The sequence below is a fragment of the Pipra filicauda genome, unplaced genomic scaffold (assembly GCF_003945595.2).
Source record: "Pipra filicauda isolate LSUMZ 115617 unplaced genomic scaffold, ASM394559v2 scaffold143_size2779998_pilon, whole genome shotgun sequence".
NCBI classification, from domain to species: Eukaryota; Metazoa; Chordata; class Aves; order Passeriformes; family Pipridae; genus Pipra; species Pipra filicauda.
In genome coordinates, this window is record NW_024103918.1 from 2126214 (window position 1) to 2143799 (window position 17586).

Below are 17586 nucleotides of genomic sequence, written 5' to 3' on the forward strand. Positions count from 1 at the left end.
AAGGTACTTAAAAGATGTGTAGACTTAGGGACATGGTTTAGTACTGGGCTTGGCAGTGCTGGCTTAATGGTTGGACTTGATGAGCTTACAAGTCTTTTCCAACCAAATGTTTCTATGGTTTTCCAGAAATCTTTTACATGTGTCCTTGCACAGAGCTGAGGAGGGGTGGGATGGATAGGATTTTTTTTTGTTTTCTCTGTGGATGGCAATGCTTGACTCACATATACTGTGGGCCTGCTCTTTATGCCTGAGCGGTGATAAGTCTTGCATATTTTGGTGGGTTTGTAATGAAAGCAGAGGCTGGAGTGAAGTTACAGTTTAACTGGAACTTCTGAGTTGGTCGTGATTTGTGAGGTCTGTCTACAAGGTAAGAATGCATTGATTTTTATCTGATGTACTTCTCTCATTGAGACAGTTTGAAAGCATGCTGGTAACAAGTTTATTTTCTCCTTGAAATTTAGCATTTTAAATTGTAGCTCAAGAGCACTACCTATATTTAAAACTGTCAGTGTTGAAAGACTAATGGGAAAAGGTGTTTATCGCATGAGATGATAGGAATAAAATCATGCTGAAGATGCTGGGCACACTTGCTGTGTTCAGAGATTGCATCAGTGGGTGTGTGCTGAGGACAGCAGTGCTGCTGTTAAAGCTGTGTTGGATTAATATGTTGCAGTGGTCTGCATTTAAACATTCCAACAATAGTCATAGAAGAGGTGTGATGTTCAACTTACTGTTGGATAATACTTGTTTGAAGTTAGGCTAGAACTGGGACATATTAGATCTCCTTCTTAACAGAAGAACTAAAGGCTTGTTTGAGAGGTTTGAATGCTGCATAACACCTTTTTGGTCTTAAAATTAAAATGCATTCTACTTAAAAAGACAAAAATAGACTTGCACTTACAAACAGCACAGTTGATGCATGGTCTGGAAAAGTGTGCGAATGGAAAAATCTGTTACATAAAATAATGAAAAATATAGCTGGGTTTGCAATTTGATTGGTTCAGGCACAAGCTATCCAAAAATACAGCATTATACATAAAATAGACAATGAGAATCCATTTAGAGGATCAAATACTGCAGTGACACACCGCAATTTGTGTAGGATCAAGTGGCTTTAACCGTTGCTAGAAACAAGCGGTTCTTGTGAGCGACTGGAATGGCTGGTACTTACAGCCTCATCCTGCATGTGCTGAGATCGCTGTGGTCTGATCAGAGATGCCCCTTGCTCAGTGCCCTGTCCATAACTGTGGGACAGGCATAAAACTGTCACTGGTTACCTCTTCTAGGAACTTCTCTGTTTTCCCTTTGACCCTGCGTGAGCCTTCAGTGTCTACAGCACTCTTAGCCCAGGAGTTGGTTGGAAAAGACTTCTAAGATCATCAAGTCCAAATGTTGGCCCTCACTGAGCTCCCACTTGCAATAGGGACCACTTCTGTGCTTTGAACCTGATTCCCAGTTTTATTCAGTCCCTCTTGTTTGTGTTCTTTGTGTCCCCTCTTTCCGCTCTGGACACGGTGCATCAGTTCAGCAGGTGCAGTATGCTGAGGAAAGGCTGCTTTTATTTTTGTATTGCAATTGGAGGCTGATAGAACTGTTCCTGAGTAACCAGATTTGCCCATCTGAGAGTGAGAGCAGTACCTGTGTGTTACTTGGGAGTGGTGGGGTACCCTGACTGGACCAGCTCCGTGCAGCACCTTCCCCTCTGTGCTTCAGAAAGGGAGTTGTGTATCTGCAGCAAAAGTGATTCAGTTTTTCTCGTGCCCTTCAACACTCAGAAGGAAGAAGTGTAAAAGTTAATGGGATTTTAAAACTAATCTTTTGAACTGTTTTCTCTTCTACACTACACTTCCCCCTCCCTCTGAGTGTACTGCTGCTGCCGGATATAGGCAAGAGGAGATCAGGCAGGGTTAAGTCTCCATATGTCAGTGCTGCTTTCAAACTGGGTTACAGGTAGTGTGATTTCATGTGAGCAGGCGGATGGCTATTTTTGCTAGTTCCAATTTAGCTTTTTGTTCAGAAAAATACCTATGAGACAGGAGCAATTCCAGAACTTGTCTGCTTATTACAGAGTTTTACCAAGGATTCAGAGACTATCAAACCTTCAAAACAAAGTTATGTGGCTATTGAGGAGCAGTGAGGCCACGTACTCTCAGCCTTGAATAAAGATGCGAGTTTCTCTTTGCTCATTCACTTGAAAAAGCTTGTCCCTGAATGCTTGCTGCAGGCAAGTGGTGTTTTTAGACTGTGCCACTCCTGTTCATCTAGAAAAGCCTTTATAAGGAAAACTGCGTTAGGTGGGGTAAAACAAAAGAGGGCACATGAACAAACACTGAAGGAATTATTTTCCTTTGATTGTTTTACCACCCTTTTAGTGATCAGGAGTTCAAAGTTCAACCAGATTGGGTGCAGGAACACCTGGTAGCCAGCCTGATGAGAAAGTGCTGGGTTTACCTCTTGGGTTGTGCAGGTGACATGGCAGTCAGCAGACTCCAGTAAGGACTGGGGGACTTGGGGATCAAGCTCACAAATCCAGTGAAGGCAGCCTGCTGGCTCTGGAGTTGGCTGTGCCTGTTCTAACTTGCAGCTGTGTGCGTTCATCTCAAGTAATAATGCAGTCACTAAATGGCTCTTTGTGTCTTTCCTCCACTGGAGCTGAGGTGGTTTTGGAATCTGAAATGGCAGGAACATGACTGAGATGAGTCCTTGCCCACTGGCAGCTGCACTGGCACTGGTTTAAGGAGACTTTAATCCTCAGAGAAAGCTTAGGATACCTGCTGGTGAGAAGTGGGTCCGTTAGTGGCCTGGCTTTGTTAAGCGTAATGACTTTGCACTAGCTCTTAGTAGATGTAGCTGGTCTGGGTTGATAACCACTCTAAGTGACTGGGAGTGCTCATGGTCCAACTTTTCTGGATTTAGGGAAGCCTGTGCAAGAGCTCATTGCTGTGCTGGAGGAGATGCTGCCTTTGCAGCTCAGCTGAGGTCTGAGATTGTGTGAGAGTTTCATCTTGTTTGGTGTGAGATTAGGGTGACAGTTTAAACTGGTTTTAATGGCATTTGATGAGTTTTCAAACACACAACAAACACATAGGCTGAGCAATTTCTATGAATACAAAAGTGTGACAATTGGCCTTACTATTCTGCAGTGTGGCAGATTTATTTGAAAAATCGAGAAAGAGCAGTTGCTGCTTTGCATCTGAAGTAGTGTGAGGTTGTGCATTGAATGTTTTGCATCTTGCTGACCTGGGAACAAGGAAAACAAGTGGCCTCATGAGCCTGAAGCCTTAAAAGATAGTGGAAGAGGGTGCTGTCATTTCTGTGAAATGGCTGCAGATGAAACTTGCCTCTTGATGCTGCCTGTTTGCTGAAAAAGGCTTTTTTGCAGTTGTGTCTCAGATATTCCTGTTCCTCTCCCAGCCTTGCAGTTGCCTTGCAGTTGCCTGTTGCTTTTGCTCTCCCTGCTCCTGCCAGGGCTCCTGCACTGTTCCCATACACAGAGGAGCACCTTGCAGTGCTACTTTTATGTGTGTGTGTCTCTCTCAGCTGTCAACAATGCTTTCTACCCTTTGCATGGGGTGGGACAGGGGTAGATATATCCCTGCACGTCCTGCTTTGCCAGTCAAATTGAGAGGGACCAAACTCTGCTGTTGAAGAGGGAAGTGACAATTTCTAATCACTCTCAGTGGCAGCTGGGACTTACCCTCCTGACATGGTGTCCAGCAGCAGTGCCTGTAGCTAAGGGAAACAGTACTGTAAAGCAGATGGCAGGTTGTGTTTGCTCCAGCAGCTGCAGGGAGTAGCACTTTCCTAGAGGTGAGAAATGTATTTGCCTTTTCACCACTGTGGAAAAAGGTGCCTTGGCACCTGGTTTGAGCTGCTGGATGCTTGTGGCAGTTTCCGTAAGGGTGTAATCGTTCTGTCTTCATAGGGACGATTGGAAAGCTGAAAACAGCTGTGCTGAATAACAGGAGCCGAGGGAAAAGCTGAGAGTAAATAGCCTGTGCTTATGAGAACATTCCCCCTGCTGATCCACTTGGTCCTGCTGCACGCATCAAAGTCGTTGTTTGTCAGGGCAGTGCGCTCTCATGAGGGGCAGCTTCAGTATGCTCTTTTTCCAAAAATTAGGCAACTGTTCCTACATGGGTTGCTGTGGGCTCTGGCAGCAGGCCTGACTGCCCTGGCAAACAGCAGACCTTTAGCTTGTTCAGGGAGGGCTGTGGCAGGTCACGCTGGCAGCCTGGTCCCATCTCCATCCTGCTGCTGGATCGTGCAGTGCAGGGAGGCAGGAATCTGGTCAGCACTCCTAAAGTGTCTTTGCCAGCCTGAAGTTGCTGGTTTATGCCCCAAGGAACATGAAAATTTTTCGTGTTGAGATTTTGAAATATAGTCTTGTTTTCTACTTTTCTACTCATCTTGTTTTCTACTTTTGTCTTTGTGCATAGAAGTGGCACCAAACTTCAGGACAGTATCCACTGCCATGGACTTTAGACTAGAGGTTGTCAGTCTTTTTAGCATGCCCGCCGGTTCCCCTTGCGTGGCCATTCCCACACCACTCTGATGCTTCTGACAGCAGGCAGTCCAAGCTTTTAAACCTCTCTGCATCCTCCTGACCCCATCCAGAGCTGCCTGGGGACCTGCTCTCCCTATGCAGGTGCATCCAGGCTGGTGCCAGGGAGCCAGACTGAGCCCAGCGTACCGGGCCACATTCTGTACCTGCTCTCCAGGGTCTTTGACTTCAACAAAAAACATTCTACAAAGGATCAAAAATGTAGCTGTCAGAATATGGTCCCAAGCCTTGCAAGGAATGACAACCTGGGTTACCATGGTGCAAGCCTTGTGGGTTTTAGGTGATTGTGGGAAATGCCGTCCAGAAGCAATTCTCTTCTGCCTGGATATTTTCAGTATTTTTTTCTAATGCTGTAGATTGTTGCTGACCTTCATGTCCCTTCTTTGTTTCTCAGGGTCTCAATGTAATGGCAAGTAGTTTTCCTTATGCTTTGATGTGCTAATGAAGAAGGTAAAAATAAACAGTAAGCTTCATATCCATGTTCAACACCAAAATTACCAGCAAGATGATTCTGACGCTCATTTTAGTGCAGATAATTTGGCTGTAGTCTTTTGTTCACCATGACCTGGAAAGGCAGCGTAGGAGTTTTGATTTCTATACCTAGCGATTGCTCCTCTTTTCACCTTGGGCGGTAACAGATTTTTCAAGCTTTTGCTCTCTTTCCGCTTGCAGCCGGTCATCTTTCATATCTTCATTCTGCTGTGACATTTATCATTCAATTCAGGGATGCTGGGATGCAGCACAGCAATTCACTCGCACATTAATAGCAATCAATGACATTAAAAGGTAAAAAAAAAACCCTGCTTACTTTGTGCCTGTGCTATATAACAGGATGTGTATTCAAGTGCCAAAGGCTAGTGATGTAGGTGTGGGAGAACAAGGAGGTGCATGTGAGTTGTGAGATGCTCCCTCTCTGTGTGGATGTACATCCGCACTGAAACTCAAGTAGCCCCCAGGGTTTAAAACCAAAACTGAACCAGCTTCCTAACCTGCCAGCTGTGCCTGTCTAAAGTGCCATCTTCACACAAGTCCCAACCTTGACTTGGCAGCTTTGCCGCAAGGGGTGCCAGTCTCCCAGGGTGCCAGATGTTGGCACACCATCAGCAAGGGTGAGAGGGCTTGGGAGGGGGGTTCAGTAGGTATCTTGATACCCCAGCCAGGAGTCAAAGCACCTACTTCTACCTCCTTCCGTGCAGTGAGCACTGCAAATGCCAACGCGGTTACTTCATTCAGGCTACTGTGACAGTAGCCTGAGCACCGCAAAACCAAACAACTGGAACAGATGGCATAGCATAGCCTGGCTGTGAGGCAGCTTTGCACTTCTCCACGCTGACATGAAAGACTGAGATGGCAAGAGTGACTGCAACAGCTGGGAGCAGCTACCTGGGGTAGCTCTGATAGTGCGGAGTCCATAGCATTGCCTCCTTTGGCCCAATTTGAGTGCACCCTGGTTGCTGGACCTGGTAGAAGCCCTGGTCCCCAGCACAGGTTGTCCCTTCTCTGAAAGTGTTCTGGAAGATGCTATTTCAGCAGTCCTTTGGCCACTGCCATTTTGTTCTGGTTATTCCCTTCAATTTAAATAAAGTCATCTGAGACCAAAAATGCCTGTTTGAGGTTTCCCCAGAAAATGAGTAGCACTTGCTAAGCAGGCAGTGGACCACCATCACTGTGAAACACTTGCATGGCTGGGTAGCTTGCTTAAAATATTTGGTCTTCTGAGGAGGAAGTGTGCCCTCCCCAAACACTGATGATGCTGAAGGCAATGGGTGGCCTGTGCTCTGCAGCTCCCGTGGGACCCCAGCTGAGGCCTGCCCATCCCACTGCAGCAGAGCCCACTCACAGTTCAGTAACACAGCAGATGGAGCAGAGCTAAACTGGTTCTATCAAACCTGAGTCTTATTCCTAATCATCTGACATACAGTTTCACCTACAGTAGCATTTTAATGCTTTTTTTTTTTTTTTGACTCCAGGAAGGAAATCAATTTCCAAAAGGGAAGTCTTGAAGAAGCCCCTCTTTCTGTGCTGCTGGGGCTGAATTTCAAGCATGATATGTAATGATACGACACTGGTTATGAGAAAACCGCAGTGCTGTTTATCTTTCTGCTGTAGAAAGACACAGGATTAATTCTCTGTAATCTCTCTTGTAAGAGATGTGCTCATTCAGTGTGAATTAGAGGAGCTGCATGAAGTAAATGGGTTTTTTTTGCCCTGAGATTAGACTGGCTGTTGATTTGGCCCATGAATCCACACTAATGCTGTTGTACTCTTAGTAGTTCTCAATGGTTTAATGTCTCTCATGAGTGTAGTTTGTAGATAAAAGTGTAATTTTCTTACTGGAAAACTTTAGAAGCTGATGAGTATCTTACCCATTAGTATTGCAAAGTTCAGTTTTACTGGTTTTTTTTAAGAATGAGAACTGGTCTCCATCAGTGACTATATGCTCATTCATCCCGTGCACATGAGAGGAAATAAAACCATCCAAAGACTTCGCTGCACCTCCCACGCATCCTGAGTAATGCACTTCTTAAGATCTTTCTTTTCCTATTTCCCTTATCAAAGGACATCAGGTAAGGCATCAAGGCTGCTTTAAGATATTTTATGTGAACAAGAAGTTTTTTTGAGGGTATGGTAACCAGCGCAGTAATCTGACATTTGCAGATAATGCCTGAAAACTTGGTTTTTGGCTCTTCCAAGAGGACAAAGGGGTACATGAAGGGTGCCTGGTACGAACTCCAAGAGCTGCTGTGCCTGCTCTGGGCCAGTCCCATTATGAGGGGAAATTTAGTCTGGAAAATGGATTGCAACACATCTGGTCTATAGGGAACAAGCAACCATTAATGCATTTCACAGGGTGCTCAGAGAAACCTCCATACCCATCAGTCAGGGTGGTTTTGGAAAACCTTCCCATGGTCACAGGAGTCTTTGTGATGGTGTTGGATACCTTTGGTTGCTGAAGCAAGGGATGCTCTTCTTTGCCTTTCATGCACTTAAGTGTATCCCGAAACACAGTGTGCTGCTTTGCAGTGTATCATGCACATGTGCAAATGGACAATGTAAATTCCTCTGGTTTTAGTACTGTAGAATTGGATAGGGAAACAGGGAGGAAGAAGGAGCCTGTCCCAGAGGAACATTTATGTAAACTGCAGTGGTACAAATGGAGAACAATAGGATTTTCACTTCAGATACCACAGTCTGCTTGATTTTGCTGTTATGTGAGTTAGTGACAAAACTTGCATCGATTTGAATAGAGCAGGACGAGGTCACTGTGAGTCTGGGTGATGTTTCAATTCTCACTTCCTCAGGTAGTGAAAACAAAAGCCCTGAGCCCTTTGAAGCTGAGCGGGGTCCTAAACCTGAGGGCTGTGGTGTGGGGCTGCAGCACCTCTGTCCAACTCTGGCTGCAGAGGACCTGTGTGTGGTCAGCACAGAGACCACCACTGAAAGCATCTCAATTAGACATCAGTCTTTAATTAGTCACCAGGAGAGCTGCTGTATACCAGACCCGTTTGTATTCACTGCGCTCTCAGCTCTGTTTCTCCCAGACTTTGTGACTATCACCTGTCTTCTCCATCTCATTGTTACCTGTCTCTCTTCATCTTCCCTTCCCCTCTGTAGTGACAGCACAGATATTGGTTGGGAACAGAGGCCGGTGATGAGGGAAGCACTTGCTAAGGAGGGAGTCAGTCCTCTGTGGGAGAGGGACAGACTGTGATTTTTTGGATGCCCCTCACATGCTGCTCTAAAAAGGCCACACAAACAAACAAACAGAAGCTGTTTGCACTCAGAAATAGTCCAATTTCTCCTTTTACAAAAATATATACACTAGCAAAGTCTTTCAATTCCAGCTGTGGAGGAAAGTGGCTGCAAAGATTGATGCCCTTGAACGTGTGAAGGCAGAACACCTTCAGGACTCTAATGGCAGAAAGTTTGATACAATCAGGTTGTGTTGTGCCTGCTGAAAATTCAGCTTTCTAGAAATGCAATCAAGGAAAATTTAAGCTTGAGATAATGTTTGAAATAGGCAACCTGAAGGCTGTGTTAATACACAGGGGTTAGCCTGTTCCTCAAATGCCTTTGCGTTCTCCCAGTGGGTGGGGTAGAGAGGAAAGCTGGCAGGAAACCTTTGGTATTTTAGGAAACTTGCATGGCCTGTTAAAATCACTTATAATCACCTGTTAAGATGTAACAGTAATATCAGCATGGCAGTATGTTATGTGCTTATGTAAGTTCATATAAATGCCTCCTCATGTTTAGCTCATGTTGACACTCTTGACCAAAAGTTAGGAAACACTTAGAAAAGTTAATATATGTTTAAAATATATAAAAATTAATGTAGAGATAAGAATGTAATAAGTTAATGTTTCTAGGGACAGCTTTCTGAAACAAATCATTTTTCCCCCCGTTGTTCTGCACCCTTTGTTAGGCCATGTTAAAAACATCCACGAGAGCGGACAAGTTGCGATGAGAAGGATGTGAGACCCTATGGCAGAGCATGAGCTCAGCTGTGGTAAAGCCCGGGCTGGGCTCTGCTTGTGGCAGTTTCAGAGAGACCAGCTAGAAACCAGCCTAACAGAAATAAAAGTTCTCAGCTTCAAGGTACCCCAAAAGTCAGCAGATCCTATTTTAAAGTGGACTGAGCAGCCAAAAATGGTTACTGGAAAAACTGTTCAGAAAGATGTTGGGTTTTATTCAGTTTGCAGTGGAAAAGTACATGAATGTGGACAGGCATCCTTGCTGATGTCCTGAAAGGAAACAGGCTCTTTGCTTCCCTCCCGAAGCAGAACCAGTCACTGCTGTGGGTGGCAACACCTTAAATAAAATCATTTTGGTGTCACCCTCACCTCGTCACTCACTGCCTCTCTGGAGAGAGCAGCAGATGTTCTAACCTGTATTTTTAGTGGTTTGCAACTCTGTGCACTGTCCAGATAGAAATTCCCATCAATAATATATTGGGATTTCAATGACTAAATTTGCTCAGCAGTGGGGGATAAAAATCCATGTGGGGGCCTATCACTTCCCTCTCCCTGAGGTGATTCCACAGACTGTGCTATTTAACTGCAGCAGGGAAAACCTTTGTGGTTTGAATTGAACACCACACTACTCAAAAGGCAAATGTTTGTACTCAGAGTCTTTCCTCACAGTCTCAACATGCACCTTGCAGGTGTTTTAATAGCGCCCACAACCAGTTTTCTGCCTGCGTGACAAATGCTGACTGATGGCTCCCACACTCCCAGAGCTGCCTCATGGTCGTGTTAAACACCAAAGGGGTACACTAGAGACACACTGGAGGGTACAGGGCTGATGTTAATAACACCTAGCTGCAGTTTCTAGAGTTTTAAAAGATTTTAGAGCAAAGATGACTGACAGTGCTGAATGATGCAGTGAACGTGAACATATCCTCTCCTGACTATATGGAGTGCTACTGGTGCTAACTTGAGCGTATCAAAATCAGCTCTGGTGCTGAGAAACCTTTTTCTTGACCCTGGACATCTGTGAGTACCAGCAGTGTCTTGGAATGATTTGCTTTTTGGAGGTTGCTACTCTTCTGACAGGTTGTGCAGACCCCCTATGTCATGGCATCAGATTTTCATCAGAAGTGGGAGATGTGCGGATTGTTCCCACTGCTGAGCCAAAGGGCTGAAGAGCAAAGAGGAAATGTACAAGAAGAATAGGATGAGAGGAAATGGCATCAAGTTACACCAGAGGAGGTTTAGATTGGATATTAGGAAATATTTTTTCATTAAAAGGGTTGTCAAGTATTGGAACAATATTGGAGCCACATCCCGACCAGGGAAGTGGTTGAGTCACCATCCCTGGAGGCATTCAAAAGTGATGTAGATGTGGCACTCAGTGACATGCTTGAGTGGTGGGCTAGGCAGTGCTGAGTTAAGGCTTGGACTTGGTGATCTCAAAAAGGTCTTTTCTAACCTTAATGATTCTGTGAATCTATGATTCTATGAAAGAGTTGCTGCAAGCAGCAGTGTCACCCTGAACACCAGGCTCCTGCCAACCCACTATCCCTCCTCTCGTCCTGTCGGGCAAAGACAATTTATTTAAAACCCTTTAATAAAATTACATTCTTTAAAAAAACAGCTTTTGAATCTCCTCTGCTGGAGTTGTTTTGTATTTATTTGCTTGAAGGGCATCCAGGAGCGCTTCTTTGGGCACCACTGCCAAACCATCTTCTGCTTGCAAATGGGATGGATGCTGGCAGTACTCTGGATGCTGCACCAGGGCTGACAGTGGAGCTGAGTGTTGCTGCGGCTGGTCTGTAAAACCCTCGGGCTTCTCAGCCCCAAGAGCCGTGCCTGGGGCCTGTGGCACTGCAGGTGATGCAGGGGCTCAGGAGCCACCTTGCCAGGGAGGCCTGGGCACGGTGGTGGCACCTGTTCCCCTGCTCAGAGTCCTGAGGTGGCCTGCAGGTCTGACCAAAGTGAGAGAAAGGAAGGTGAGAGATGGCTAAAACATCCCAGCTGATGCACTGAGACCCCCCATGGTGTTCCCATCCCTCTCTATGGATCTGTGCAGAAACAGCCCTGGGAGAAGGATCTGCTGGACAGCCCTCGAATGCAGCCCAAATTCCCCCAGAGGCACCTGGGTCTCCCCCCACTTGGCTTAAGGGAGTCTAAATATCAGGACCTGCACTGGTGTGTGTATGATGCCAGGGATCCCACGCATTGCAGTGCACAGGGAGTTATCCCCCACCTGCATTAGCTGCTGCCTCTGCCTGTGTAAAGTCCTATTTTCTGCTGTGGAGATGCACAGAGTGTGTATGAGCCCTCTGATGGTATGTGCTGGCTGCAGCCATCATCAGCATCTCTACAGAAAAGCAAGCAAAAGCACCTGTGATATGAGGCAGGATTTTGCACTGGCTATTTTTCCACTTATGTTGGAAAATAAACTGATGTGCTCTAGCAAGAAAGTGCTTATGATATTTCTGTGGACTTCCAGCAGAGTCTGTGGCTCCATATTTCTCTGTTGGCTCTGCTCTTTTGTCAAAAAAGAGTGAACAATCCCTCACAGTTGTTTTCGCTTGCACTTTTGAGGTGATATTTTTACAGCAATGCAATGTAGGTCAAAATGCATTCAGGTTGAGAAGTGATAAAAAAACTTCTAAAAAGTTAGCTCATTGACTTTTTAACACTTAGATATAAAGCAAAAAATAAAGTAATTTTTAGGATAGCTTTTAAAATTGCTGAGAGATGCAGCTGTCTTTTCACTGGCAGTTTCAGAACCTAGAGCTATGCTTTTTTTAGACTACTTTCATAAATGGATATTTTGTTACAATACCACCCAGATGAGCTGCTTTCTGACTCCTGCTTCCTAATTCTGATACCTGCATGAGGATGATTTCTCCCCATCAGCTTTTTACATGGCAACATCTGCTTTCAGTTATTTCATTTGCCTTTAATAATAATGCTCTCAGTGCTGTGGCCTGATGTCTGATTTTACCACCTTCGAGTGCACAAGGGAGCTGGTTTAGTGAAAAATTCAGAAACTGCAGAATACTCTCCTTTTCTGTTGGAGCCAAGGTGCTCAAGATTTGTGGGGTTGGGACCCTGAGCATCTTCAGGAGAAACCACATAGAAAAATGTGCTGCCTATAACACTGGTCTGGGGCTCAAGGGTCTGCTGTTGATACCTGTACTGGTCTCTCATGTTGTGATGGACAAGTCCTTGACTCTGTGGTGTCTGAGGCTCTGTGTATAGAATTACAGAATTGTTTAGGCTAGGAAAGACTTCAGACCATCAAATAATGTGTATGAGATGACGATGCCAAAAACTTCTCATTCAGAGGCTTGTGGATAAGCTTACAGCTGGTCATGAGATGCTTGGAAATCACCAGCAGTAGAGAAACCAGCAACAGAAGGGAGCAAAGATGGAGTATCTGATTCATCCACAGGCTTCTCGTTATTGAGGGTTTAGAAAAAAGGTAATTGCACTTCAGATGGAAACAGTGACTAAAAGATTATTCTTGATGGTTCACTTTTTTCACTAAAGGGCTGTGGATACAGCTTCTAACTGCCTATAACGATTTTTAATATAAGGTAATTTCTGCTTAAATGAACTTGCAGATCTCAAGGATAATGCTAACATTTATCATCATCTATTGGATCTACATAGGGCTATATCACCTCTTCAGTAATAACACAGATGATGCTCATGAGAGGTTGTGTAATTGTACCTGCATTTTGGAAGATGAAGGATAGAAATAAATCTTGGTACAAATCAAGATTTTACTTGTCATCATGAAGAGCCAAGAGTAAAGATTCAACATGATTATATGGGTATGAACAGTCTCATCCAGTATTGACTTGTTCGTTGTCGATTGCTGATGGTTTTTACCATCAGATTTCAGTAATGAGTGTTTCTCTCCCTGTATAATTCAGATGAATGGGTTTGATTTTGCATTGCAAATGCAGTTGATGTAATGAGACAGGGAGTTGTTGCAGCTCCTGGCACGGACATGTCTCTGGCCAGGAGTGCAGGAGAAGAATTCAGACCCTGTCTGACCAGGCAGGAGTGAGCTGGGGAGAGCCCAAGGCATGTGGATAGAGCAAAGGGACCCCTTCATGTTATCCCAGAGGAGTCCTCCTGGGTTTGATCCCTCCATTGATTTCATCACTTATTTTGCTATATCATGAAGCTGCAGTAGTGTGTTAGGCTCAACAGTTTTTCTTTCCTGGACATCACAGGTTAGTAGAAATTCCTCCCTGGGAAGATACTATCAAATTCCCACATATTTCCTAATGAAAGAGCAGAAACCTGGAGTCACTTGTCGCATACAGTTTCTCCAGGAAGGGGTAGGGATGGCCACTGGTCTGCAGCTCAGCAAGGGTGGAGGGTTTATCTTATTAGGAGACAGAAGAGCTGAGGAATGGCACAGAACTGGTCTATCAGTATCCAACTGCCTCTAGTGCACATGCCTGCCCTCAGTGTAATACATGGTAGGAGATAAACCATACTGAAAGCAAAGAGGTGCAACTAGGTGGCCACTCTTAGCACAGCAAACCCAAGCACATTAGTTATGGATGCACTAGATCCATTCATTTCTCTGGTTTACCAGGAGCATAAGAAGGGGGAGTATTTCGCAGTATTTCGCCAGCTGATTGACATTTAGGCGATGATGGATATATGGGCATAAAACTTTGCCCAACACACACCACCCGCAGCTGTCGGGGTGAGGGAGGGGGGCTTCCTCTCCTAGTCCTGCAAATATGCTTAAAGGGAAAGTGTCCCCAGTCGTTTGCCACTGCTCCAGGGCTGAATCACTCAGGAAGCCATCTCTCTTGATGTTGACATGATCTGTGTGTTAGAGGTAAAAAGAAGTTTTCATGCAGAGGACTGCACAGGAAAAAAGACTTCCCTGCAAGCCCATCTGTCCCAAGGCATGCAAATATGTTGCTCCGGCTTCTGCTGGCTAAGGTTACAATAAAACAAAATAACACTGTGAGGGAAAGCAGTTTGTAACTCTGAGGAGGTGAGTCTCGAGGCCAACTCTTCTCGATTTTGGTGACTCCTAACATCTTTTTTATGAGGGTCTCTCTCACATGCTCACTTGTCCATTCGAGGACAGAGCAGATGACCTCTCTCCCGGAGAGGGACCTTAAGTCTGTGCAAGATCTCATGGGTTGCAGAAGGACCAGCAGGCTCCAAGCCAATGCAGTGGTATTGCTGTGACACTCAAATGCCAATAAATTCCAAAATAAAGGGTTTGATCACAGCATTAAAAACTTCCCACATGAACCATTTTGAATGACTGGAAGGTGATAATCTAAATATAAATCTTAATTTTTTTTTAAACACTGGTTTGAGGCACAGAAATACAGCTTCGGTTGACTTTCAAGAGGAGTCTGTGGGAACATCTGACAGCAAAATTAAGTTATATGTTTCTTGTGGGAGTTTGTTTCCTACAAAAACTGCAAACCCCTCGTTTCCCTGGCACTTAGATTTTTAAACCTGTAATCCTAACAGGATATGAACTGTTTTCAATTCCCCCCAGTGATGGTATTTCATCCTCCAAAGGAATCGCCTGGGGAGTGGAGGGGAACAGGGACATTTAGTGCCAATGTGAGGGTGTGATTTATTTTTAGAACCTGTGTGGTGATCAGCTCAGCCAAGGAAGTTTTGTCACTGATTTCAGCAGGTCACAAGTTCACACATAGCTTTTGAATTAGTTTGGGCGAATAAAGCAGTGGGAAGGAAACGGAAGATCTGGAAGCAGACAGAGGAATAAATGGGGTAAGAGACCAATTAAACTGGATAAAAGCAAAGAGACAAACAGAGGGCATGGTGAGGGCTTTAATGACTTCTATAGCACATTTCAAGGGTATTTCAGGTGAAACCTTTTTTGGATCACTCATTTAAATAGCGTCATTTCCACCAAAATAACTGGTTACATGACCAGGGTGAGGTGGATTTTAACCTTTCTGTAATCTTCCTACATAAATGTAATAGTTGCACAAAATGTACTTTTAGGATACGGTATAGAGAGAATCACAGAGTCATAGAAACAGTTAGGTTGGAAAAGACCTCTGAGATCATCGAGTCCAACTTTTGACCAATCACCACCTTGTCAACTAGACCATGGAAATAAGTGCCACATCCAGTCATTTCTTGAACACTTCCAGAGATGGTGGCTCCACCACCTCCCTGGGCAGTCCATTCCAATGTTTAACAACCCTTTCTGTGAAGAAATTCCTCTTGATGTCCGATCTGAACCTCCCCTGGCACAACATGAGGTTATGTCCTGTCAGCCTGTTGCTGGTTGCCTGGGAGAAGAGGCCAACCTGCACCTGGCTGCAACCTCCTTTCAGGGAGTGGTAGAGAGTGATAAGGTCACCCCTGAGTCTTCTGTACTCCAGGCTAAACAACCCCAGCTCCTTCAGCCTCTTCTCACAGGACTTGCCCTCTAGACCCTTTGCCAGCTTTGTTGCTATCAGCTTCTGGACTTGCTCCAGCACCTCCAAGGTGTCACAGTGTGTTTCTTTGTGTGTGATCAGATGCCCACTGGAGATGGAAGGACAATGAAACTCAGTCCCAGGAAAACCCAGCAACAGTCATCTTAACTCAGTGAAGTTTGTAGCTTGGTGGCTGTAACCACTGAAAAACCTAATACATGATTAAACCCCAAATCCCACTGCACGGGGTCTAATGAATCACCTGTAACTGCCTCACCATGTACACACCAGCCCTTGCGCAGGGCTGTCCAGCACACTCGCTTCTCTCCAAATTAAGACCACACCTTTTGTCACATCTCAGTTAGGTGGGAGCAGGATGGAGGTGTCAGAAATGCACATGTGCCCACTGTGGAGTATGCTGGAAAAGGGGGAAGCCAGTGTGGCACAGTGGTGACATGCCAGCAGACAGCCTGAAGAATCAGCCAGTACCAGTACATGCATGTGATAAAACCTCAGGAACACATTTGGGAATTTGAGGCAGCCCCATCATTTCAGTAAACACCTAGTAGTGTAGCATAATGTAAATGTAAACATAAACATAAATATAAATGCAGGCATTATGAGAGGGCTGAATTCTCCTTGCAATAAATTGGAGTAATGGCTATTTTTACCCTCCTGCCTCTGGAGAGGGTTTTGGGAGGCCTGTAGGCAGACATATGCTCTGGCTGGGTACTGGCAGCCTCCTGCTACACACCAAGGCTGGATGCTTTCTCAGTGGCCTTTTGCTTACACCAGGATGAGGCCCTCAAGAGATCTTGAGAGCAATTGTTGGAGCTGCTGGTGCTGCTCATCCAGGTGAGTTTCCTCTTCCCCTCAATTTCTTTGCTGCCTTCTTGGAGAGCAGAGCTCAGTGCCATTTGTTTTCCCATCAGGAAATGAGCTGAGGTAGTGGTGGTTCCTCGTGGTTCCCCAGGAAAGGATACATTTGCAAAACAGTAAGGTACCAGAACAGTAACATCAAAATGGAGAGGTGCAGAAAGTGTAATTGTTACTTAAAAAAAAAAAAAAGTATTTGTGGAAAATATGAGTATTTACCAAATTAGAAGAATTTTCCCCCCATACCCTATAATGGAGAACTTTATGGTTGGAATTCTGAAGAAATTAAAATATTCCAAAATCTTAACTTCTTTGAACATGGGAGGTCCTGAATAAATCCCAGAGGAATTGGAGTCCCAGCACAGCGTTTTTGAGGACACCTAACATCAGTGGAATCAGTGCTAGACAGCCGACGTCTTCCCTTTCCCCCTTGCTGCTGGGCCCAGCATAACTTCTGGTGGCTGCAACTCTTCAGCCCTTGTCCTTTCTTGCAGGGAAATAAGTTGTGTGTGTTTTGGCAAGAAAGGCTGTGAAACCAGCCCCTGCAGGTTGTGTGACTGGCTGGGGTGTCCCAGCAGCAGCAGGCGCAGCAGGTGCCCTCCAGAGCATGTGCCCAGCAGCAGCTCTCTCCAGGGCTTGTTTTTATTAGCTGAGGAACTGGGGACAGCAACAGGGGCTTTAGCTGGGTTTACAAACCAGAAAGGTTTGCACTTTGGGTCTATGTTATCTAGCAGGATTAGCAAGCCTCAGCGTTTGGTGCAGTGACATTTCTCTGTTTGTTGTGTGATTGATCTTGTAAGGGCCTTTCTAGTCAATACCAAAATTTCCAGGATTTATCTTAATACCTTGGACAGATGGATCCTATTGATTTGAATGGAAGCTGTGGAGAGGGGATATATCATGAGTTCCTTATAACTGTTTACAGAGCAAACAGTTTCCATCTGCTCTCTCCTTTATTGTAAAGCAAAGGCAAAATTTAACTCAGCTGCAAAATTTAACAGGTGACCATCCTGTACATTAGAAGCACGTCACATCAGTTATTATCCTGCCTGGCTCTGTTTGACCACACACAGTTTAGTCAGCATCTGTGGAGTTCTGGGGTCTCCCCTTATGGCTCTGAGGTCTCCAGGCCACACATTTACAAGGGAATCTCTCAGCCAGGAGGGGCTTCTGCCTTACCTCCTACTCTCCATGCTCAGAAAAAAAACAGTACTCACATACACATCCCAGGCAACATTTTTTTTTC